This window comes from Pantherophis guttatus, chromosome 7 (genome assembly GCF_059756535.1).
Source record: "Pantherophis guttatus breed Tessera chromosome 7, ASM5975653v1, whole genome shotgun sequence".
In the NCBI taxonomy this organism is placed as follows: Eukaryota; Metazoa; Chordata; class Lepidosauria; order Squamata; family Colubridae; genus Pantherophis; species Pantherophis guttatus.
Window position 1 is genome coordinate 72213981 of NC_142069.1, and position 25672 is coordinate 72239652.

The window sequence follows — 25672 nt, forward strand, 5'->3', positions numbered from 1 at the left end:
TATACAGGTAGTCCTTGACTTATACTATTCCTTTAGTGACCATTTGAAATTACAATGCACTGAAAAAAGTGACATGACCATTTTTCACCTGACCATTGCTGCTCTGATCACATGATCAAAATTTGGATACTTGCCAACTGGCTCATAATTTGTGCTGGTTGCCATGCCCAGGGTCATGTGAACCTTTTATGACATTCTGACAAGCAAAGTTAATGAGGAAGCCAGATTCACTTAACCATATTAACTTGACAGCTGTAACGATTCACTTAACAACTATGGCAACAGAAGTGATAAAATGGGGCAAAACTCAAACTGTCTCACTTAACAACAAATGTTGGGCTCAATTGTCATTAGTTGAGGACTACCTATACATATGGCGTATTTTTAAAACCATGTGTCCCTGAAAGCTGCTGCAATTATCATTTTCTTCACCCTGAATTTCCCTTCTGTGCAATTTAAAAAAATACATTTCACAGATCAGACACCTGTAGCCATAAATTATGATACAAGTATTCAGTTGTGCCTTATGTATAAAAATAGATATTTGTATAGACAGTAATACTGTAATGTGAGTTATATGAAAGTGTCCAAAAGTGGTCTGGGTGTTTTTCTAATTTGAAATCCTTGTCACTTATGGTCACGACGGTCTTTTTAATATTAAAATCAATGCCTTTCAAAGTTATGCCCATTTAAAATGATTCAGATCAATTGCTTTGCAATTTGCAAGGAGGCAGCAGCTTTATGCTTTTTTAATTAAAGTAGGCTTACTTCCTTTAGGTATCCACGGTCCTTCCAGTCTTCCATTTATGCCTGCAAAAAAGCCAATATTAAGAAATCCATTCATTAAAGTAAATGGAATTCAGATTCAAGTGTATGCTGAAAAAAGCCAGCTTTCATCATGGGGCAGCAGAGAATAATTTCCTTGCACAGATCCCAAACATTCCCTCCCGCTCTTTTTGAAGCCTGCATGACCCCAATGAATCCTCAGTATTGCCTTGGAATTCTTGAATTAACACTAACTGCTTTAGAAGAATAATAGGAGAGGCTTGTCATAAACCATAGTACTTGTAGACCTTGACTTACAACAGTTCATTTAGTGACCGAAGTTTCAACAGCACTGAAAAAAGTGACTTATGACTTGCAGCGTACCCATGGTCACATGATCAAAATTCAGAGACTTGAAACTGGTTCATATTTGTGGCAGCTGCAGTGTCCCAGGGTCACATGATCATCTTTTGTAACCTGACAAAGTCAATGGGGAAGATTCACTTAACAGCCATGTTACTAATTTAATAACTGCAGTGGTTTACTTAACAACTGTAGCAAGTAAAGCAGGGGTGGGTTCTACTTACCTTTACTCCCGGTTTGCAGCGGGGCCGCGCACACTTCTGCACATGCGCAGATCGTCATTTATGACGTCCGTTTATGACATAAATCTCCTGCCAATTTTACTACCAGTTCTATAGAACTGGACAGAACCGGGAGCAACCCACCACTGAAGTAAGGTCATAAAATGGGGTAAAATTCACTTAACAACTGTCTCACTTGGCAACAGAAATTTTGGGGTCAATTGTGGTCATAAGTCAAGGACTCCCTATTGTGATTTGCTTATATCTGCATGCACCTTTAAGAAAACATTCGGTTGATTAGGTTGGGAGAAAGAAACACATCCGTTTCTGTGGCTGATGGTAGCCAAGCGCGTGAAAACTTTTGATGTGTCTCCATTATGGATGAGGTCTGTTTTAGAATTATAGATAGTGGTTATAAAAAGACATCACAACCGGTTTTCAGGATTGTATTTATGAATTTATATTCATCCTGTCATAACAGCTCAAGATGACATTGAAGGGAATCCTTGACCTATTATTTCTCCATAGCAACAGCTTTTGATTAGATAAGCATGTCTTTATTAGGGTGTTTGCATAGTGCAAAATAAGAATTAGCCAGGGCGTTATTATTGTTAATGGAAAAATTTTTCAGCAACTTTTTATTGTAGGATGTGCTCAAAGAAAGTATGGCTACTGCACAATTAATAAAAACATAAATGCAACCACTGATGGGAGATAATTATTTTAGAACTATTTACTTAAAGGAGAAGGGATATAGGCTTGAGAATTTATGAAAATTGATAAAAACAACTTTTGAAATAAACACTACTTTTACTTCAGCTGAGAAAAAACAATGCATTTTATTGTAATGATAATAGGGAAACACTCATTTCTCAACTCACAAGAGGTTTTTTTTTTTAATTTTTTAGTACCTATTATTTAAGATTTAATTTTCAATTCAATTCACAGTCTGGGACTGATGAAAATTTAACACTTTAAGTCCTAACCAAGGACCTAAGAGCTGTTAAGGTAGCATCTGAGTATATAGGCAGTTCCAAGTAAGGTGTTTGTTGTTGTTGTTGTTGTTTCAAAGTCAGAATATTCAGGTCTAATATAAATTCAAAATTTCCATGTTTTTTGGGTATTGCTCCAAGGGTTCCTCTTACTATTGGTAGAACCATTGATTTCTTCCTCCATAATCGCTTAACTTCAATTTGCACATCACGATATTTCATTATTTTTTCTAGTTGTTTCTCTTCAATTCGTGCAGCACCTGAGCCACACTTTTTTCTTTTCTTTTCAACAATAGTGATGTCAGGTGTGTTGTGGGCCAGATGTCTGTCTCTGGACCTCACAAGATCTCGACCTGTTCGTTTTCAATAACTTTGTCAACTTGGTGTCCCCAGTAATTTTTGCTGCATTCGTACCCAAACTTCTGGCAAAACTTCCAATGTATAATTTTGGCAATTCAATCATGATGTTGCAGATGACAATGACTATTATTATTATCTCTTTTATTCATTAAACATGAAAACTCACTCAACTGGACATTTAAAAATGTGTCACAAATACCATTGATTGGTGCGAATGGCTGATACAGGTTGCTGCCAGCATCCTAGGTATCAACCAAGTATCTTCTTAAAATATACGATGTTCCAAATAATAATAATAATAATTGGGCATGGCTTAAGATGTGAACCATCAAGAAAGAAAGGGAAAGTTTAATACTCGCTGTTCAAGAACAAGCACTACAAACTAATGCCATGAAAGCGAAGATACAAAAATCCACCGACAATCCAAATTGCCGACTTTGCAACAACAAAGTCGAAACTGTTTCACATTTAATATGTGAATGCAGCAAGACTGCACAAACTGATTACAACCAGGTTGCTAAATTAATCCACTGGTCATTATGTAAAAAATACGATTTACCTGTATCCAAAAAGTCATGGGAACATAAAATGGAAAAAGTTATAGAAAATGAGAAGGTGAAGATCTTGTGGAACTTCCGAATACAGACAGATCATCATTTGGAACACAACACGCCAGATACCACAGTTGTCAAAAATCGAAACGTACAATTTACTGACATTGCGGTACCAGGAGATGCCAGAGTTGAAGAAAAAGAACTGGAAAATATCACAAAATATCGCAACCTGACCATTGAAACTATGCGATTATGGATGAAACATGTAACAGTGATACCCATTGTGATCAGGGCACTTGGTACCATATCCAAGAATTTTATAAGATACATCAACAAATTGCAGCTTCCTGCAATAACACCAGCAGAACTGCAAAAAACTGCTACTTGGAACATCGTATATTTTAAGAAGGTACTTGGTTGATACCTAGGACGCTGGCAGCAACCCGTATCAACCATTCGTACCAGTCAATGGTACTTGCGATGCATTTTTGAATGTTCAGTTGACTTGAGTTTCATGTTTAATGAATAAAGTATATTGTTGTTGTTATTATTATTATTGAAATTTCTTGATCCTATCCTATTGAACCCAACTGCCTAGGATTTGAAAAACATGAAGCAATTTACATGTCATTTCCTTGAGTAAGTTTATATGCCCTAATTTAAAGTTTGCATTAGAGATGTGAGAAAAGGAAATCCAAATCCAAACAATTTATTTCAATAGCTTTAATGTACAACAAAAAAACAGCAACCTACCAGTGCATACTGTACACGGAACAGTGGCTTTCAATCTATATATCTTCATGGTGGAAAATCAGAGGTCAAGTCAAACATGTTGGATGAAAAGGGTGTGATCAGATGCATCCAGTCATCTCCCAGAAAGACAGCCTCCTATTCCAGTGATGGCTAACCTTTTTGCCATCACGTGCCAGGAGAGGGGGGGCGGGGGAGGGTCACGCGTGCACGTGCCCATGCGCATGTGTGCGCAACCCCCTCCCCCCCGCTCCTGGCACAGGATGGCCTGGTAGGCCCGTTTTTCTTTCTTACCTAGTTCCAGATCCTCTCTGTGTATCTGGGAACGGTGAAAACAGCCTTTTCCACTCCCTTGGAGGCCCTACGGAGGCTGAAAGGGCCCATTTCCCAACTCCCGGTGGGACAGGAAGTGACATTTTTTGCTGTCCCCAACCTCTAGAACCTCTCTAGAAGTCTCTAGGAGCCTCTCTAGGAGCCTCTCTAGGAGTCTCTGGAGGCCGGGGACAGGAAAAAACGTCACTTCCTGTCCCACCGGGAGTGGGGAAATGGGCCCTTTCAGCCTCCGTAGGGCCTCCAAGGGAGTGGGAAAGGCTGTTTTCGCCGTTTCCAGATACACAGAGAGGATCTGGAGCCAGGTAAGAAAGAAAAACGGACCTTCCCCCCCACCCAGGCCCTACAGAGGCAGGAAACAGCCTGTTTCCCTACTTCTGGTGGGCCCAGAAGGCCCAAAAATCAGCTGGCCGGCGCGCACATGCGCCCCAGAGCTGAGCTGGCGTGCCCATTAATATGGCTCCGCGTGCCACCTGTGGCACACGTGCCATAGGTTCACCATCATGGTCCTATTCCCTCTAAAGATCCAGGTATTTCAGAAATATATGACTTTATATTAAAGATAAACAATTTAAAGCTCCAGACGGCATTCTTGTTGCTTGAGCTGACAAACCATAAAAGCTGTGCAATTCTTTCAGCAGCTGTGAAAGCTGCCTGATTTTAATATATAGCCTGCAGTTTTAGCTCTTCGTCGGCTTGAGGAAGGGCTACTACACCATCTGCCATTTTTAGTAATAGGGAGTCCGTTCAGTAAGAGCTCTGACTTACATACAAATCCATGTTAAAGACAGTTAAGAACTGTAGCCATTCTTAATTAGTGATTTTGTTTGCAGGTGATATATCATCTATTGTAAATTCTAGTAAAACAACTAAGGACATTAAGATAGATTTGAACTAATTTGCAGAAGTACCAGGGTTAACCAATCATTTTTTGTGTTCTTCCATACCTTTCCTAAAATATTAAGTGAGATAGCTAGTATTTTAAATAGACCCATAGGAAATCCTTCTAATATCTAGGAATTAATTTTATTTAAAAAATCAACAAACTAACAATAATTTCACACCAATGTGAAAAAAATAAATAAAATGAAAAAGTGGGATAAAAATAGTTAAATATTCTCGGTTGAATTGCGAGAGTTAATGTGATGGCTCTTCCAAAATTAAATACTGTTTTTTATTTCAAACTTTTCCAGTAGAAGTACCAAATAGAATATGGCAAAGAAAAGGTTTTTTTCTTGTTTCAAAACTAAACAGTTAAGAATTAAGAGAAAGAGCATGTAAAAAGGTTCTATTTTTACAATTATGCTATCAGCAGCAGATTTGGGGCACATTCCCTTTACATTGGAAAAGTAGGGAAGGAAAACCTTGCAGTAGTCAGCATTCATTTGTCTGCCTGTCTATCTGTTTACTGCTGTAAACAGCTGTGTTTTATCTTCAGTGACTTTAAGGCAGTGGACAGTTTACAAACAATAATAAAAACAACAACAGTTGTAAAAAGACAGAAATCAGCAAAGAACCTCCCAGATCCCCCAAATGCAAGCCACGTCCACCACCAAAAGCAGTAACATACAAGTGGAAAAGGACCGGACAGAGAATGTATGATCGCTATTGAGTACACTGTTATCTATATGTATATAAATCAATATATGAACTTTATATATAAATGGCAAATTGAAGTAAGGGAGAAAAATGGATATGTAAGAAATGTTTACCTATGTGAAATTGTTGAAAAGAAAATTGTAAAAATTTCTTTGTTTTTCAAAAAAAAACCCTTTAATAAAAATTATTTTTTAAAAAAACATGTTTCTCTTAGCAACAAATTTTGGGCTGAATTGTGGTCGTAAATCAAGGACTACCTGTTCCACAAATCTGTAAATACTTTATATTAAACATGAAAAAACTCTCTATAGCAGTAGTTCTCAAACTCTGGGTCATACTTTCTAGGTCATACTGGGTCATATTTTTCTAGGGGAAAATGAACAAATTTAAGTGCAAATTAAGTCAGCCTTGCACATAAAAAAAACCTTCATCTGGTGTGAAAATTGGCTCCATATCTTCCTGAATCTATGGTGATCACATGAAATGATTCCTCTTTTTAAAGCACCATGTGGTTTTTTTATTTGGCAAGAATATATTCTATAAAAGAGAGAAGTTTTTTCCCTGATCTGGGTTTAGGGTTCTGCATGTTGGAGAATGCACCTGGTGTTGCAAATCAATTGAGCTGAAGAGGAATTGCTAGAAAGTGATTGCTGGTTTTAAGACATGGCTCTGTATCTTGGGGGAGGGATCTGGTTGGGGAGGGATATTCTCTTCCCCTCTCTTCCACTTGAACTTTGCTGTGTACTGTTTCATGCAAACAAAGAATTGAGAGGGGGGAGCTGTGATGTGCACCAAAGAACAAAAAGTACTGGCAGAGAGCTATCATAATAAGTCTTGCTCGAGTGGGTGGTTTAATAGAGCTTCCATTCTAAGGGGCAGTCTATCAGCCTGTTGGATAAAAGGGAAAAATCTGATCCGTTGGCTTCCTTAAGAACCGGATCCCTCAATACTGGAACTAGTCTAAAAGAGTCATGTGATTTGGGGCCCAGCATCATTAAGCTATGCAACATTTTCTTTGGGTAGAATCTTTTCTATAAATATTTTTTTTCTGGCCTGAATTTGTTTGAGAAATGATGTGTGAAGTTAAAAACCTCAAGAGAGAATTTCTCTGCTCTCTTTCTCTGTCCTTAAACTCAGCACTATCTTAACAATAGTTTGGCCTGCAGAAAAAGGTATTTGAGAGAGCTGACTCTAGACCCAGCAGAGTTGATATACACACACAAAAGCAGTTTTGCAAAAAAAACCCTGATTTTGACTGGAACAAGAGCTATAAGGCAGGCTATATATAAAGAGCTTTGGTTTCTGTACCAAAAGATGAGAAAAAGGCAGCTTTAAAGATTTGTTAGTAGGTTCCTAGAAATATTTGGCTGCCAAAAGCGTACATAAAAAAGGTGGAGCAGGTCACCTTTGGTAGGATCCCAAAGGAGGCCTTCACCTCTCTGGGAATTCTTTTGGCTCTATGACTTCATCCACCCAAGGTCAAAGGTCACTAACTCAGTTGTTAGCGAGCAAAGCGAATATGGCTTCCAAGATGTAAATAGGTCTTCAGTTGGGCTAGCTCTAAAGATTTTCTCAATTTTCCATTTTGTTGGATGGAATAGTCCTCGATTCTAGCTGAAAAGTAAAGCCGGGAAAGGGGGCTCTTCCTTTAGGGGGGGGCAGTGATTGGGGCTTGGTTGGCTATGATTTAAGTTTTCTGAAGACAGGCTGCTGTGATGCCTGAAGTCAGATTGCTTCTCTCCTGTGCTTTTTTTCATTGAAGTATAGAACAGCTTGTGACATCCGGTAGTACAACTTGAATGGCTTTGTCTGGTTGAACCGTTGCTTGCATATTCTGCAATCTTTTCAGGAAAAAAAAAACTATTTAGGGGGAGGGAGGTTTGTTTATGTGGGTAAGGAGGCAGGCTGTAGAAGACATCTATGATCTGATCTTCAAAGTTGTCCAGAAGAAGCAACACACCTAGTCACTAAATGACTAGTGAGGGAGAAAAAAATAAGTTTGCCTATTGATCTCTGCAATGTATTAAGTCTGCTGAAGTAGGAAGTAACATTCTGTTCGTTGATTGGTTAAAGTAACGTTCTGTTCGTTGATTGGTTAAGCCGCCTGACAGCTGGCAATATAAGAGCTGTCAGGCAGAGTTCCAAGCTGTTTTCAGTTATAGCTGTGGCAGTTAGCCCAGCTGTTGTTAATAAATGGTTAATTACATGATCTTCGCATTGTCCATCGTCCTTGATCCAGCCAATACATTTCAACTGGCGACGAGGATCAACTGGTCGATCTACCGGTCATAGTAATAAGAAACAAGAGAGATTTAAACTGAAGAAGCAAAACGTGAGTCAGTTAAGGAAAAAAAAAAGAAGAAGAAGAAGAGGAAATGGCGTCCGCACAGACCGTTCCTCCTTTCAATCCCAGTGCAGAGACGTGGGAGGCTTATTTGGTACGTTTTGAATGTTTCTTAATTGCAAATGATTATACAAAGCTGACACCTGAGCGCAAACGCGCTTATTTCCTAAGTTTCTGCGGTACTGAAATGTTTGATACTGCAATGACATTAATGGCCCCACAATCTGTACATTCGGGAACATGGGAAGACTTTATAAAAAAATTAAAAAAACATTACGCACCAGCCCCCTAAAGAATAGCCCGCCGCCAACACTTTTACCATCGTGATCAGGCCCCTGGAGAGACTATTAATCAATATGTTGCGGCTCTGAGGAGGGCAGCCAGGCATTGTGAATTCTTTGATTTAGAAGATTATCTCCTAGATAGACTTGTCAGTGGGGTCAGGGACCAAAGTCTTAAAAGGCATCTGATTGCGAATCACGACCTCACATTTCAAATGGCATTGGATGAGGCGTGTGCTGCAGAACTGGCAGCATTGTCACTAGCCGAGTTGCCCCGTGGATATACTACACCTAAGACGGAAAAAGACTCATTGTCTGTAAATGAGACAAATGAGAATCTGTCAGATTCTGATGGTGACTTTGAAGTGTGCTGTCTTCAAGAATCTAGAAAACAAAACTCTGGCCCAACTAGAATGTCAAGGGGGCCAAACGCATGTTTCAGCTGTGGAGGAAATCATCTGCGCGCTAATTGCCATTTTAAAAACACAGAGTGCCGCCGCTGCAGCCACAAAGGTCATCTCGCCAGAGTATGCAGAGCCCCTCAGCCACAGTTCGAATCACGTGTGCTGCAGGATGGGGGCCGACAATATCGTCCTAATCCGTCTAAAGTTCGTAATAGTAACCAACGATCTTCCTCTGATGTGAATTTAGTAACACCACCAAATATGTTGAGCCAGCAGAAGATTCGTCTTACAGTATTCATTGAATGGAAACCGTGCACCATGGAAGTTGATTCCGGCTCCACTACATCCTTGGTGTCATGGAGTACAATTAAACGACTAGTTCCAAAACTGGCTAAACGACAACTAGATCCCTGCCATCTCCTGCTAAAAGATTGCCAAGGAGCCAACATTCCAATTGTCGGAAGTGGCACATTCTGAGTACAATTTAAGAAGTTTAGTGGATTATTATCACTAGTCATTGTGGAAGAAAAATTCCCCAGCCTGTTGGGCCTTAATTGGTTCGATGCATTAGGTCTAACTATACAAGGGATTAATGCCATCTCAACATCTGAACTGGACATGTTATGTAATGAATTCCCCTCAGTTTTCTCTGAGGAATTAGGAAAATACACCGGACAACCGGTTTCGTTCAGTCTCGACCCTCAAGTGCAGCCTCGCCGCCTTAAACCGCGAAGAGTACCGTTTGCATTGCGACCAAAGGTGGATGCTGAATTTGACAAATTAATAGCACAACATATCCTGGAGCCTGTTGAGTACGCACCATAGGAGACCCCCATTGTTATTGCCATGAAGGCGGATGGTTCAGCAACAATTAATCGTGCATTACAGGCGCATGCATACCCCGTTCCTATTGTGCAATATTTGTTGCACTCCTTGGGTAGTGGCTCCATATTTGCTAAATTAGATTTAGCACAGGCATATCAACAACTGCCTGTGGATGACCAAACAGTGGATGCACAAACTATAGTGACACACCGGGGTGCTTTCCATTGCCGCCACCTCCAATTTGGGGTTTCAGTCACCCCGGGAATCTTCCAGAGCATGATGGAGCGTTTACTTAATGGAATTCCCGGGGTTGTACCGTACTTTGACGACGTATTAGTATCGGCCACCAGCACCACCGAACTCCTTAAAAGACTCAGATCGGTTCTAACCGAATTCCAGAGAGTGGGGCTTAAAGTTAACTGAAGCAAATGTATTGTAGCTGCTTCCAAAATCGAGTTCTTGGGTTTCCTAATTGATGGTAAGGGTATACACCCTACAGAGTCTAAGACAAATGCTATTTTACATGCCCCTGCTCCCACCAACAAGGCCGAACTTCAAGCCTTCTTAGGCCTTTTAAACTTTTATGCAATTTTCATACCACACAAGGATCTATTGCGGAACCTTTGCATCATTTACTGAACCGGGGGACACGTTGGAACTGGGATTCAACTGCAGCTGCTGCATTTACTAATGTCAAACATATACTCATTTCAAACTCTGTCCTCGCTCACTACTGCGAGTCCCTACCCCTCGTGCTAGCGTGTGATGCTTCTCCTTATGGCATGGGAGCAGTCTTAAATCACCGTTTCCCTGATGACCGTGAAGCCCCCGTTGCATTTTTCTCCTGGACTTTGGCTTCAGCGAAGCGAAATTATTCACAGCTAGACAAGGAGGCTCTAGCATTGGTAGCTTGAGTCAAGCGGTTTCATCATTACCTATATGGTCGACCTTTTACACTAGTGACGGATCATAAGTCTCTGCTTGGTCTACTAGCAGCTGACCGTCAAACTCCGTAATTCCTATCCCCGAGATTCACCAGGTGGTCTGTGTTTTTATCTGCCTACGACTACACGCCCCTGTACGTGCCAAGCAAGAATCTGGCCCATGCTGATGCCCTCAGACGGTGCCCCTTGCCAACGTTGCTCTCTGACCCAGCTCCCGCCTCATCAATCCTGATGATTGAAGACTCACCTTTCGTTTTGACGGCAGCTGACATTGCTCAAGTTTCATCCCGTGATCCAGAGATCACGGGATGAAACGAGCTTTTTGTCTGGCCTGAATTTCTGTTTGAGAAATGATGTGTGAAGTTAAAAACCTCAAGAGAGAATTTCTCTGCTCTCTTTCTCTGTCCTTAAACTCAGCACTATCTTAACAATAGTTTGGCCTGCAGAAAAAGGTATCTGAGAGAGTTGACATATACACACACAAGCAGTTTTGCAAAAAAACCTGATTTTGACTGGAACAAGAGCTATAAGGTAGGCTATATATAAAGAGCTTTGGTTTCTGTACCAAAAGATGAGAAAAAGGCAGCTTTAAAGATTTGTTAGTAGGTTCCTAGAGATATTTGGCTGCCAAAAGCGTACATAAAAAAGGTGAAGCAGGTCACCTTTGGTAGGATCCCAAAGGAGGCCTTCACCTCTCTGGGAATTCTTTTGGCTCTATGACTTCATCCACCCAAGGTCAAAGGTCACTAACTCAGTTGTTAGTGAGCAAAGCGAATATGGTTTCCAAAATGTAAATAGGTCTTCAGACAGGCTAGCTCTAAAGATTTTCTCAATTTTCCACTTTGTTGGATGGAATAGTCCTCGATTCTAGCTGAAAAGTAAAGCCGGGAAAGGGGGCTCTTCCTTTAGGGGAGGGGCAGTGATTGGGGCTTGGTTGGCTATGATTTAAGTTTTCTGAAGACAGGCTGCTGTGATGCCTGAAGTCAGATTGCTTCTCTCCTGTGCTTTTTTTCATTGAAGTATAGAACAGCTTGTGACATCCGGTAGTACAACTTGAATGGCTTTGTCTGGTTGAACCGTTGCTTGCATATTCTGCAATCTTTTCAGGAAAAAAAAAACTATTTAGGGGGAGGGAGGTTTGTTTATGTGTGGGTAAGGAGGCAGGCTGTAGAAGACATCTATGATCTGATCTTCAAAGTTGTCCAGAAGAAGCAACACACCTAGTCACTAAATGACTAGTGAGGGAGAAAAAAATAAGTTTGCCTATTGATCTCTGTAATGTATTAAGTCTGCTGAAGTAGGAAGTAACATTTTGTTCATTGATTGGTTAAAGTAACGTTCTGTTCGTTGATTGGTTAAGCCGCCTGACAGCTGGCAATATAAGAGCTGTCAGGCAGAGTTCCAAGCTGTTTTCAGTTATAGCTGTGGCAGTTAGCCCAGCTGTTGTTAATAAACGGTTAATTACATGATCTTCGCATTGTCCATCGTCCTTGATCCAGCCAATACATTTCAATCTCCAAAAAACATTGTGGTGAGAAGAGCCTTTACCCTGGGATAGAGAAACTGAGAAGGGTAAGATAGGGAAGGGATGTTCTCAGGACTGGGCTCCTTCACAGAGGAGCTTCTCTCTTTGGCCAAATGCTCTCTCTGACCCAGACATAGAGCAGGTAGAATCTGGAAAAGAGATTTTAGTCAATTCCATTCATTTTCTTCGGTTCCTGAGATTCCGAGAATGTTCTAGGCAAGTCTTCCAATGCTGTTTTGGGACAAAAAGCAGAAACACCAGGAGAGCAAGTCCTTCAAACTCTACATTGAAGGACACAAGCAAGCTTTCTGGCCGAAGAAAGATGAAAATTATCATCAAAATGGAACTCCACAAAGTGGAGCAGCATAGTGAGTACACACTTTGGACTGGATGGGGACACTGAGAGGGAAAAGGATGGAGCTCCTTCAGGAGTGGACTCTTCTATCCAGGCATCTTCTGCCTCTTCCTATATTCAAGGATGCGAAAAGGGACTGGGCAGAGCCAAAATTGTTCCTGACCCTCTAAGCACCCCTTGTTATCGAAAGAGACCTGAAGACGAGCCAATACTTGCAGTAAGAGGTCTCTGAGAGGAGGAGCAAGACAAACCAAATAGCAGGTACCCTTGGAAGTAGAGGTTTCTTTGGCTGGGCTTTGCCTCTGGGTTTCAATCCCAGTCTTTTTTGCCCAATCTCAGTGTTATACAAAAGATTCCTTAGGATGGATAGAGTCGCAGAAGGGTTTCAAGCATTCCTTCTATACGGAAGAGCACTGGGGACTCTGGGAGAAAGTGCTCCATAGCTGCCCTGACTGACAGCCTGAATCTTTTCAATCGCATAGGAGCATCACATAATCCAGGCCCTCAGTGTGATCACTGCACTATTTCGCCTTAAGAATAGTGGGAAAATGAGGGTCTCAGTACCCAGAAATAAATGTATATATAGTCTTCTTGTGATGGGAAGCGGGGAGAGTTAATGGGTGGCAGTCAAGGAGGATGGGGAGATATCAGAGGGAAAGGGAGAGGAGGAAAGCTACTATGAATTCTCAGGAGGTTTAGCAAAAGCTCAAAAGGGTCTTTAACATGGGGGCAATTTGGACTGAAATGTGAGGTGCTGCAGCAGCATAGCAAGTTAAAATGGGCTGGGACAAAGAAGAAGTTCTGAAGCAACTTGGTTGACCTTGAAACCTCTAATTCTCTCCACTCGTTTCCTGGCAGGCTTTGTTGCAGAATTTAACCAGCTTCACGGCCAGATTAGCTGCCTTGCTAGCAATATACAATATCAGCTCAGCCTTTTGTTTCTTTTGTAGTGTGTAAAGAAAGTCTGTTTGTAGTACTCAGTGAGTAAGAAGGGGAAGGCCACTCAGAGAGTGATTCAAGCCCTGGTCACCTTGCAGCTCAATAGGCCACAATTTACATAGGGTTGGTCTTGAATACTACTCAGAAGTTTCATTTAAAGCATGCCCATTTTGGATCCTTTCAATTGGGGTCACCAAAACAAAGGAAACTTTTTCCTTATGAAGTGGAGAGAAGAGAGGGAAAGGTGGCTTAATCTCCCCAGATCTAGCAGTTGACCCAGCTTATCCTATTCTTATGTGAAAAATGAAATAGGGTTGCTCACTAATATGGGCACTCTTCTTTTGATCCCACAGCAAGGTCACACCAGCCATGGATCCACCAGTGGAATGCATGCTGTTAGACATCTCTATCTTCTACTGGATGGCTACCATGGAGATACAAGATGAAGATGTTCCTGAGGTACCTTCTTTAGCAACGTTTCTGGGATTTCCTTTCTGCTGTTGGTATTGATGGGAAAATGTTTCCCAAAAGTAATAAGCACCATCTCTTACGTTTCATACCAGAAATACCTTACAATGTTCCTGCTATGGTAAAATTAAGTAAAGAAACAAAAATAGAAGTATTATTCAGAGATGGTAATGTATTGTTAACTAACAATGGAAAAGAAGTTGGAAACGTAGTCATATCAGGAGGACTACCTTACTATATACCATCTCACGAGTCTATTGAACAGATAAATGCTAACTTTATTAATGAAGATGAAAATAGTGATGGTGTAGAGGAAAAAGAAGGGGAAGAGAACATAGATGACAATTGTAATACTGATGACTATGGAAAAGAAGGGGAAGAGAAATTAGATGATGGTTGTAATACTAATGAATGTAACACAGAAAGGGAAAATAATAACAATATTGATAACATTGATGTTGAACATGTAACTGAACCAATCAATAACAAATGTATTTTTATCGGTAAACCTATACATGATAATTGCACCCACCTATTACACCGAAGATTGGGACACATTGGTTTCCTGATTATAAAAAAGATGTTAAACTGTTCAAAAGGTCTTAAAGTAAACAACTGTGATAATTATTTAGAATGTTCTATTTGTAAAAGCTCAAAATTAAAAAACAGACCCCGGCCAAAGAAATCTATAAGGAGCACCACACACATTTTTCAGCTGGTGCACATGGATATAGCAGGGCCAATGAAGCCTTCAATTGGTAACAAACGTTTCTTCCTTTCGATTGTCGATGATCATAGTAGGTACAGTTTCACTACTGCAATGCTCTCTACATGGGGCTCCCCTTGCGGTGCACCCGGAGGCTCCAGCTGGTGCAGAATGCAGCTGCGCGGGGGATTATGGGAGTGAGAGGGCGCTCCCATGTGACACCTCTCCTGCGTGAGCTGCATTGGCTCCTGGTGGACTTCCGGGTGCGCTTCAAGGTATTGGTTACCACCTTTAAAGCGCTCCATGGCATCGGACCTGGGTATTTGCGGGACCGCCTTCTGCCACCAATAGCCCCCCACCGGCCAGTACGCTCCCACAGAGCGGGACTCCTCAGGGTGCCGTCAGCTAGGCAGTGTCGGCTGGCGACCCCCAGGGGGAGGGCCTTCTCTGTGGCAGCACCTGCCCTCTGGAACGATTTGCCCCCGGAGATACGGAGGATATTAGATCTCCGGGCTTTTCGCCGCACCCTAAAAACTTTTCTCTTCCATCAGGCAGGGCTGGCATGAACCCCCCCCCCCCCGTTTTTGAGATATTAGATTTTTAATTGTTTAATGGGTTTTAGTCGTAAGGTTCTTAATTTTTCGGCCAAAGGATATAATTCTTTTAAATTTTTAACTATTGTATTGGATGTTTTTTACTTGGCTGTGCACCGCCCTGTGTCCACCAGGAGAAGGGCGGTATACAAATTTAAATAAAATAAAATAAAAATAAAATAAATGTACACCCACCCTTTCGTGTACACCCTTGTGTACACAAAAGCGAAACATTTGCAAAATTCAAAGAATTTTATAAGAGAGTCGAAACTCAACATAATATCAAAGTCAAACAGATAATGACAGACAGAGGTTCTGAATTCATGTGCAAAGAATTTGGTAATTGGATTAACACAAATGTTTTGATACATGACAAAACTTCACCGTTTTCGGTGTATCAAAATGGAGTAGTTGAACGCAGAAATTGTATTTTACAGACTATGGTTAGGTGTGTGTTGGAAGATGCAGGATTAAGTTTTTCATATTGGGGAGAGGCCGTTCTATGTTCAAATTATACATTGAATAGATTATGGTCTTTGTATTATGGTAATACAAAAAACTCCATATGAAATCATGTATAAATGCAAACCCAAATTATCTCACCTTCACGTTTTTGGGGTAATGGCCAACGTACATATTCCCAAACAATTTAGAAAAAAAAGGGACAAAATCTCAAAAAGGCTAAGATTCATAGGTTATGAGTCTAAAACCAAAGCATATAGATTTATGGACAACGATCATAAAATAATAATTTCAGGATCGGCGAATTTTGATGAAAATGCAAACTAGAGCAAAATACATTCAAACGAAATCATAATAGATAAACACACATATAAAGATAATCAAACACAATCAAAACCTCACATACACATCAACAAATCAATCAAACATAAAATAGCAATTAAGGATTGGAAAGAAGGCCATCACATCATTAATACATGAGACATTGATAAAGAGGACACCAACGAATCATCTGAAAATACTAATAATGCAGACAAAAACATCAGAAGATCACCTAGATCAAACAAAGAGAACACACCTAAAATCTTAAAGGACTATGTGATGTTCATTAATTGCGATGTCACTACGCCCAAAAACTATGAGGACATTTTGACTCTTCCCGAGGAGGAACAAATAAAGTGGAAAAATGCCATGCAAAAAGAGATGGATAGTATAAGGGCACTAAAAGTATATACACTAGCTACAGTTCCCAAACACAAAAAAACAATTGGAACGAGATGGGTATTCAAGATAAAACATTTAGAAGATAACAAAAATTTATATAAGGCAAGACTTGTAGTACAAGGGTTTTCTCAAAGATTTCCAGATGATTACACAGATACCTATTCTTCTACAGTCAGGTCAGAAAGTGTAAAAAGAGCACTAGTCATTGCATCAATTCTAAACGAACATGTGTTTCAATTTGATGTACAGACAGTGTACTTACATGCACAACTAGATAAAAAATTTTATGTCAGAGCACCACCAGGAATTGACCAAGATGAGGGCAAAACATGGTTATTAAAGAAAAGTCTCTATGGTCTGCAACAATTGGGTAAGCGTTGGTATGATTGTCTTTCTAAAACACTTAGGTTGTTAGGTTTCACCGCAACATCAGCTGACAAATGTGTGTATGTCAGGAGAGATCAAGGTTCCTATGAAAAAGGTATATGTTGACAATATTTTGTACATCGGTAAAAGTGAATCCAAGTGTGATCAATTTGCTCAAAAGCTCAATGAACATTTTTCACTAAAATCATTGGGAAAGGTTGATAAATACCTGGGAGTTCAAATTACCAAAACTGAGAATGGTTTCATACTATCCCAAAAAGAAAAAAAAATAGAATTGTTATTGAAATGCAACATGACCAACGCTAAACCATCTGATATGCCTATGCAGGCTGATTTTATAAGAAATATGTATAATGATGATGAAATTTTTAATGAAAATACACTATATCGATCAACAATCGGTTCATTGCTCTATATAGCTAATTGGACCAGACCCGATATATCTTTCCCTGTCAACTTACTATCTAGACATGTAAATAACCCGAAGGTATATCACTGGAAAGCTGTTAAAAGACTGCTAAAGTATCTGAAACATACAATGAACACCACATTAACACTCATCCCAAGCATATCCAAGTCACCAATACTCTCATGTTATGCAGATGCGGATTGGGCTAGTGACATTAAAATGAGAAAAGGCACCTTAGATTATATCATATATTTAAATAAAAGCCCAATACATTGGTACATGGGAAAACAAAAGCTTGTATCAACCTCAACTACAGAAGCAGAGTTTGTATGTTTGTCAAAAGCGGCAAACAATTTAATATGGTTCAATGATTTAATGATAGACATTTGGAAAGAGCCTGCATATCCAATAATCATACGGGAAGACAACAAAGCCACCATTGACATATCTAAAGCTGACGCAATTGGTCAAAGATCCAGACATATAGACATTAAATATAAACATGTGAGACAGTTATCAGAAATGGGATTTATAAAAGTGGTACATTGTAAAACGAAAGAACAAACCGCAGATATATTAATTAAACCACTACCATCAAATCAGCATATGTATTTAACAAAGAGACTATGTGTAAATATATAAATAGTGTATTATAGTTACAGTACTTGTAATTATTTTGATTAAACCAATCTGGTATTAGAAGGGGCATTGTTGAGATGAAATACCAGAGTGTTTTAATCTGGAATAAACATCACCAATATAACATATTCTATTTAAACTACATGTCCCATAATGCAATGTTCCACTTTCCCCTCCCACCTGATATAAAAGGTACTCACCTTCTCTTTGTACTTCACTCTCGTTTGTGTTCCAGTGATACAATATACCTAGAAAGAAGATTAAAGGATAGACTTATTATTTTAGAAACAAAATAAAACATATATTTTGATTCTATTGATATGGAGTTGTTTGGCTTGATCCTTTTTAATATAACAAGGAGGCCTTTGGCCTCACGCTCAGAAGCCTTCTTCGACACTTTCCCACCACAGAACAGTTCATTTTTATTCTGAAGGTAAGGGCCCCGAAATCCCATGAGGAGCTTGATGAGTGCAAACATTCACAGAATCAAGTGTTTAAACTCCTATCAAATGTCCCTGTGTGAACAATAACTAGAGAATTGTTGACAGGCATCAAGTACCATGAGAACTTGGCTTGTCACAAAAGTTGCTGTTCTTCAGGCAGGGATCTCTTTGGAATAAAATTTAGGAATGCTGGAGCATTATTAGAGGGACTGGACAATCCCAGAGGCTGAGAGAAGGATGTATTATAAATTGAATACATTGTGGTTTGGCAGTGAGATTCTTGGGTCTCAGAAATGAGCAAAAGTGTCCTTTGTCAATTCCACAGCACTTTGACCCATATGGGAGATTGTTCTCACCGGCGCTAAATCAGCTCCTCTACTGTGGAAACCATCATCCCAGGATCGATGTACATAGCAAACCTAAAGTGCCATGAATTGTAGCCTTTGAGTCCCCGCTGCTCTTAGGACTCCACTCTCTAATAACCACTCACTTGGAACCAAAAACCATTTCTGGGGAGGGTGTCTTGCTGGTAATATTTGTGTGATGGGCCATGGGAAGGAGAATTACTGCCCAAGACACCTTGGCAACAGTGAGAGGCATTTCTTTATCTTACAGCTCAATGAAGTCCAGCAGGCTTTTCCAGAAGTTCCCAAGGAAATCTGGAATGCTACAAAGACCTATGAAAACATTAATGAAAGTAACTCTATTTAGAACACTAAGGAGAAGGGGTGAGGGTATCAGCACATAAAGTGACAGAAAATCAGTCCCATGCTTGATTTACCCCTCCAATGGTAATCCTCAATTTACGACCTGTTGCTGTTCAACTGTTCAAAGTCATGGCAGACTTGAAAAGAGTTACTTATGACCTGTCCTTTTAGTTATGACAGTCACACCAACCCTAAACTCATGATCACATTTTGAGTACTTGGCAATAAGTTCAAATTTATGATCATTTGAAGCATTCAATGTTTACATGATCACAGTTTGAGATGTTTTTGTTGTTTTTAGAGCAAAATAAAAAAATGGCAAAAAACAGCCACTAGATAATCTACATTTGGACTTAATCACCATGTGATTCACTTAACAACTGTTGTAAAAATGATTGTAAAATCGAATACTGTCCTGTAGTGACTTGATTTAAAACTGCAATGATTTACCACCAAAATGTTGAGCTCAGTTATTGTCATAAGTTGAGGAAAACTACCATAGGCGGAAAACCTGTGTATGTTTTCCATCTATGTAGCAAACAGATTAAATTTCAATATCTCTTTGTCTTTCAAATTTTCTCCCTTTGTTTGGAGCCATAAGGTCCTCTGCCATTTTTCAACTTCCCTCCTTAGTTTCTGTTAGAGAAAATTTATTTCTCTATAGCTGTGCCTATTAATGGCTTTTGGAATGGACAGATACATAAGCCAATCACAGGGCAGCTAATATGTTTAAATCTCCAGGGTCCTACCCTAACTGTCATAGTTAGAAGTATAAAAGGAGATTGTCAGAAATTCTTTGCTCTTCGATCTTCACTCGTCTTAGCTATTTGGTCTTAGGTCTTAACTCTTCTAGGATCTTCCGTTAAACAACTGTGAGCAGTTTGAAAGTCTGTTAGAAGAGCAGTTCTGGTGGTTTATAATAACATTTCTTCTGAGGAAGAATAGTCATAGATAACATAGCTTAGAGAGAATAGATATAGATATAGATATATAGCTGACAGGATAATTAATCATAGTAACTAAGTGCTGTTTATTAATTATATATATATATTGTTATGTTTTTATTATATAAATAAAAACATTTACTATTAAATGATTTAAAGGCTCATTTGTTAAAGTAGAAATTCATAGAGACAAAGGTTCACAGTTCATTGATTTTATTAACCTCCACAACAGTTTCCTCAACTTTCATTTCCATGGACGTGACCTAGCAGTAGAGGAGCTGTGACCTCCCATCCTCCGCCGTTGATCCACCTATATTCAAGGATGGGTGAAGATAAGTTCTACTCTATCTCAGGAAATGGCCCTTGATTTGTTCCATCTACAACTTACAGCAATTATTTGTAATAGTTGAATTTGCTCTGTTGTACTTTCTGACCTTATAGCAAATCCTGGTATTTGTGCTTCTAGATCATTGGAAGAATGGACCTCTCTACTATGAAGTTCTCCTTTGAGTTTCGAAGATGGCACTGAGACTGCGTGTGTTGTGTAGCAGATGCTAACTATGGTATAATTGGTTTTAATATGCTGCAGCAGGTTGGTAGTATGGAGGATTGGACTAAGAGATTGTTGAATTTCTGCAAATGTGAGTTTTTCTTCTATCAAAAATATGGTTTACTGATTTTGCCATGTAATTTGTCTCTTCTTAAGCTGTTTAGAAGCTTGGACAAAATTCCACGTGGTGCCTGAATCCCGCCTGCTTGTTTGAGCTGTCACTGACTGACTATCATCTCCCCAGGATAGATGAACAATGAAACACTGCAAATCCATGAACTCTACTGATGGATAGACTAGGATTTTTGATGGGAAAGTGTTTTTTCTTGTATCTATGGGACCTTTATATGTCCCCAATTACATGCCACCCATTTAAGGCAAGCATAAGATAAAGAATACAGAAGTTCAGTCAAAATGCCTACCTTCAGACTTTCAAGATTCTGTTAATGTAGTCTTGCAATAAGATAGAATTAACTAAATCAATCATGTTTCCTATCTGGTTTACCTGGGAGGTCTGACACAATGTCTGGAGATTTTATGGGGTATGTGTTTGTGTGGTAGCTTCCCAGGTAAAGCAGACAGGAACCATGACTAAATGTGTTAATTCTACCTTATTGTTAAGGCTACATTAACAGAATCTTGAAAGTCTAAAAGTAGCTCTTTTGATTGAATTTTTATCTTCTTTATATAGTGATTTTTACACGAGTGGCATATATCTGGAGACATAAACATCCCATAGACATAATGTATCTTTATGTATAAGTATTTATTTTTTGTTTTATATTCTATTTTAATGATTTAATTAATTTTATGGTTGTTTCCCATATACATTTGTATGTATGTATATGTACCTATATGTATATGTATTTATTTTTCTTGTCATATTCTGTTTTTAATGGTTCAATTAGTTTTATGGTTGTTTGCCACCCAGTGTCACTTGTTTGAGATGGGCACCTGTACAAATTGAATAAATAAATAAATACACTTTGGATATTAAAGTTAAAGATATTAGAGTTAAAGCTCTCGTGCATGCCCAAGATGGCGACTCCCGATGGAGCTCCGGTTTTGCGGGGGTGATGTCCTGGCGGTTAGGGGGTCCTTAGGGCCAACTGTCCACCTATGGCCCATGGTGTGGTGAGAGGGCAAATTCGCCGATCCGATGGGAGCATTTTCGGCTCCGGAAGACCTTTTTGGAGAGCAGTTTATGACTTCGCTCTCCGGAACAGCTTGTACTGAGACGGGCGGTGCTGGCGGGATATAAGACGGCGAGACAGGCCAGGAGCTTCGTGACAGCCGGCCCTGCATTCATCGGAGGCTGCCGGAGGGATGGCAGTGCGCGGCTGCAATGGCCATCTGGCACCCTGGGCGAGACTCCGTTGGTCCCTGGCGAGGACAGGAGTTGCCTGCGGAGGCCAGCGGTGGGCGGAGTCGGCGCGGAGGAGGCCGATGGTGATAGCGGCAGTGATGACGGCACCCAAAATGGCGGTTACAGGCGGCGGTTACAGACGGCGGTAATGGGAGCAGTGGAGACCAAAGAGGCCACAAACGGGAGAGTAGGGACCTGCCTAACTATTTTCAACCGAAACTCCTGGGCGACGGAGGGATGCCGACCCTTTCATTGTTGGGCCTGCCCTGGACCGCCTCCCCCTCTCTTTCTATGGGGGGGGTTAAACCTTTATGCATGGAAGACCTGAAGGAGGCTAAGGTGATTAGAAGAGGATTGTTGTGTCTATCATGGGGGGCTTTGCTTCTGCAAAGTGACTGCCTTATTCCATCTCCCCCTCCTCTATTTTTATCTCCCGTGCCCCTTTTGTAGCCGGTTATTGGCTTTTTGTGATCATTTGCTATCCAGGTTTTGTTGTTTCCTGTATGTCAGGATGAGAGTTTCTTTTTATGTCATCTGAGTCTCCCTGATTTTCGCCTACTATATATTTCCCACAGACTATCCGTGTCTCTGAACTCAAGGATTGGCTATTCCATCTGTGCCTAGGTACAACATTGAAAGAACAGGACTAAAGCTGCTGTTTTTCTCCCTTATATCTGGTTGCCGTGAGAGGGTGACCGATGTTTACATCTGAGTTCAAAATGGCTTAAGTTTTTTCTACCGCTGATGTGAGAGATCAGTGGGACTAAAATGACTTGTACCTCTGATTGATACTCTCTCCACAGGACCCTGGATAACTAGGACATGCCTACCAACTATGGACTATCTAACTACAAAATGTACTCATTGGGAGAACTCCTCAAACTGCGAGATGCCCCCCTCTCGCAGGTCTGGCCCTCTTCTTTATCGAGGGCCTATCTCGATGATGGACTTTGGAGTCCGGAGAGATGGCATACAGCAAAAAGAGGGTTATGGGTTTTTTTAGGGAAACGTTTTAATAAGATTTTAAGAGATTCTGGGAGGGGGGTAGGTTGCGTGGGTTCGGGGGAAGACCTGCGGGGGAGGGTATCTGGGCCAGCCGAGGGGCGTGGCATGGGAGGTACGGACTCGGGGGTCAAGGAGAGGATTAGAGATTACAATACAGATGGCCATAACATCGATACTGTAGGTGGGAGGGGCAGATATTGCGGGAGCAGGGGGCCACATCATCTTGCGGGAGTGCGTCCTCGCTGGTTACAAGCGGTGGCACGCTCCGGCCCTCAAAGCTCTTCTTGTTCCCCAGGTTGCACGGAACCTCGGGCCCCAGGCCTTCGGCTGATGCTGTGCAACGCCAGGTCCGTGGTAAATAAAGCCTCCCTCATTTGTGACCTTATTCAGGAGGGGGGTGCGGACCTGGTGGGTATTACGGAGACCTGGTTGGGCCAGGAGGGGGGAGCCCCCCTTGTTGATATGTGCCCACCAGGTTTCCGTGCTTTCCATCAGCCAAGGTCACAGGGGAGGGGCGGAGGGGTGGCGGTTGTTATTAACGAAGGTCTTGGACCGAGGGAGGCCACTATTCCTCAGATGGCTGGATGTGAGTCCCTCCTTGTGAAGTGGGGTCATAGGGTTCAGTTGGGCTTGCTAGTCACGTACCTGGCTCCCTGCCACGTGGCAGCAGCCCTGCCTGAGCTGCTTGACGTTATAGCCGCGGTGGCGGTTGACACCCCCAGGCTTATGGTCATGGGAGATTTTAACCTGTCATCAGTCGGTGAGACGTCTGAAGTGGCTCGGGAGTTCATGGCTTCCATGACGGCTATGGACCTGACCCAGTTAATTTATGGCTCTACTCACATGGGGGGACAGACCCCTTGGAGGGTGGAGCTGAGGATTTTGTACAATATCTCTATGACAAAATCACTCAGATTCGAGAACAGCTGGACTCTGACTGGATAGATCCAGGGGAGATGACAAGGGCAGGTCCTGAGAATATTATTTGGGAAGAGTTTGATCCTGTGACTCCCGAAAGCGTGGACAGGATACTGAACAGACTGAATGCGACCACATGTTTATTGGACCCGTGTCCCTCCTGGTTGGTACTGGCCTCCCGGGAGGTGACGCGAGGCTGGCTCCAGGAGATTATAAATGCTTCTTTGAGTGAGGGTGTCTTTCCCACCGCCTTGAAAGAGGCGGTGGTGAGGCCCCTCCTCAAAAAGCCCTCCCTGGACCCAGCTGTGTTAGCAAATTATCGTCCTGTCTCCAACCTTCGCTTTGTTGCAAAGGTTGTTGAGAGTGTGGTTGCACGACAACTGCCTCAGTACCTGGATGAATCGAATTATCTAGATCCGTTCCAGTCGGGCTTCAGGCCTGGGTACAGCACAGAGACGGCATTGGTCGCATTGGTTGATGATCTCTGGAGGGCTCGGGACAGGGGTTGCTCCTCTGTCCTGGTCCTATTAGACCTCTCAGCGGCTTTTGATACCATCGACCATGATATCATGCTGCACCGGTTGGAAGAGTTGGGGGTGGGGGGCACTGTTTTACAGTAGTTCTCCTCCTTTCTCTCTGACCGGTCGCAGTCTGTGTTGACAGGGGGGCAGAGGTTGACCCCAAGGCCCCTTGTATGTGGGGTGCCGCAAGGATCGGTCCTCTCGCCCCTTCTGTTCAACATTTATGTGAAGCCGATGGGTGAGATCATCTGTGGTTTTGGGGTGAAGTACCATCAGTACGCTGATGACACCCAGCTGTACATCTCCACCCCAGACCACCCCAATGATGCCCTCGAGGTGATGTCCCGGTGCCTGGAGGCCGTACAGATCTGGATGGGGAGGAACAGACTCAGGCTCAACCCATCCAAGACCGAGTGGCTGTGGTTTCCGTCGTCCCGATATAGTCAGTTGGCGCCATCTCTGACTATTGGGGGCGAGTCGTTGGCCCCCACAGTTGGGGTTCGCAACTTGGGCGTCCTCCTGGACTCACGACTGTCTTTAGAAGAGCATATGACGGCCGTGGCCAAGAGGACTTTTTATCAGGTTCGCCTGATTCGCCAGTTGCGTCCCTTTCTGGATCGGGACTCGTTACGCACGGTCACTCACGCCCTTGTCACCTCACACCTGGATTATTGTAATGCTCTCTACATGGGGCTCCCCTTGAGGAGCACCCGGAGGCTCCAACTGGTCCAGAATGCGGCTGCGCGGGTGGTGACGGGAGCGATGTGGCGCTCTCATGTGACCCCCCTCCTGTGCGAGCTGCACTGGCTCCTGGTGGTCTTCCGGGTGCGCTTCAAGGTTTTGGTTACTACCTTTAGAGCGCTCCATGGCTCAGGACCAGGGTACTTACGAGACCGCCTCCTGCCACCAGTAGTCTCTCACCGACCAGTTCGCTCCCATAGAGAGGGGCTCCTCGGGGTGCCGTCGGCCAAACAATGTCGACTGGTGGCCCCCAGGGGGAGAGTCTTCTCTGTGGGGGCACCTGCCATCTGGAATGGGCTTCCCCCGGAGATACAGAGGATCCAAGACTTACGCATCTTCCGCCGCGCCCTAAAAACGTTTTTATTCCAACAGGCTGGTCTGGCCTAACTCTCCCTTTTAAATTGGCTTTTCAATTGGCTTTTAAATTGGGCTTTAAATCTCTTTTAGATAAATTGGATGTTTTAATCTTTGAGCCTAAATTATTTAATCTGTTTTTTAATAGTTTTTAACTTTTGTATGTCTTTGTATTTTATTTTTGG

At 41.7% G+C, this 25672-nt stretch overlaps 1 long non-coding RNA gene across 1 annotated transcript; it reads left to right on the forward strand.

The window, feature by feature from the left end:
• Positions 1-116: 116 nt before the first annotated feature.
• Positions 117-24072, forward strand: LOC148112920 (uncharacterized). Its single transcript, XR_015729004.1, has 3 exons — positions 117-8372; positions 13905-14010; positions 20265-24072. It is a non-coding gene; the product is annotated as an uncharacterized LOC148112920 (long non-coding RNA).
• Positions 24073-25672: the final 1600 nt, after the last annotated feature.